The following is a 1,083-nucleotide window of genomic DNA, read 5'->3' as shown; positions in this document are numbered from 1 at the left end:
AATCAATCAAATATCATTCTTCCAACATTTTTGCATCTTATTTTTATCTTGAAAGAAGCATCACAAAGACACAAAGACAATGCAATTACAATGTAGCAGTTCAAAAAAAAAAAAAAAAAAAAGGTCCAGCAATTCAAGGGCTTTGGAATGCTTTGAATATGTATTAAGAATCGTTTTGCATGGGGCAGAGGTAATGTTGTGTCAATGTAATTGATCTAATTGATCGGGAAACAGCTACTAATCTGGCAGATGATATAAAGACACATATCTGATAATTATGAGCCATTAATCACTTATCGCATGACACGCAAAGTCGTGGATTTGGTGCTCTCATCACATGTGACAAATGTATGCACTTGTCCCTTACACTAATATTATAATCACTAACAATGAAATAAACTCTTTTTGAAAGCGAAGCACTTTGTTCTGTATTGCCAGTGTCTGACTCCTGTGAAATATGTTTGATGAATGAGTGAAATGGCTTGGTGTTCAAGTACAAGCACAACTGATGTGAAAAGTAGTGTATTAAGTTAGTATAAGTGGTTACACTTTACTTGAACATAGTGACATGACACTGTCATGAACATGTGCCATTCTGTTTTTGTCATGACAAAAAAAAGTTCATTTTAGGGTTAGGGTTCATGTGTCATGACAGTGTCGTGTTCATGACAGAGTCATGTGTACATGACTGTCTTGTCTCTCTTATGTAGATACCTCCAAGCAAAGGGTTACTGTATAATTTCATCTAACTGAACTGTAAATGGCAAACAATTGTATACTGACAGTTTTGGGATCATGTCCATAGTTTGTCCATAGACCATTACCCTGATTCCCTGACCATGATTCCCTTTGGCTTATGTTTATTGCAAAGGGATGGACATTTTGGAGACGCTATACAGTAAGTATAGAAAGTGACGTAAAAAAACAGAGACAAATAACGCTTTAGATAGCACAGAGATAAACATCAGTAATTCAGACTCAATTTAAGTTTGTGATGTGCCTCTTCTGACAACACAAATGCAAATAAGATTATGATTTGTTGAATATGGCGATATTGTCTGGAAAGGCAGCCTTTAGCCTTTT

The 1,083-nt window shown here is 35.5% G+C and overlaps 1 protein-coding gene across 1 annotated transcript in view; it reads left to right on the top strand.

Annotated features, from left to right (window-relative positions):
* The window catches only part of LOC134079885 (pannexin-1-like), a 10,553-nt gene extending 10,144 nt beyond the window's left edge, over window positions 1–409 (top strand). Inside the window, exon 6 of the mRNA XM_062536002.1 lies at window positions 1–409. This exon is cut by the window's left edge and continues 875 nt beyond it. The gene's annotated coding sequence lies outside the window, so the exon portion shown is untranslated.
* Window positions 410–1,083: the final 674 nt, after the last annotated feature.

This window comes from Sardina pilchardus, chromosome 5 (genome assembly GCF_963854185.1).
Source record: "Sardina pilchardus chromosome 5, fSarPil1.1, whole genome shotgun sequence".
Lineage (NCBI taxonomy): Eukaryota > Metazoa > Chordata > Actinopteri > Clupeiformes > Clupeidae > Sardina > Sardina pilchardus.
Note: the sequence above shows the minus strand (reverse complement) of the source record. Positions and strands in the feature narration are given on the sequence as shown.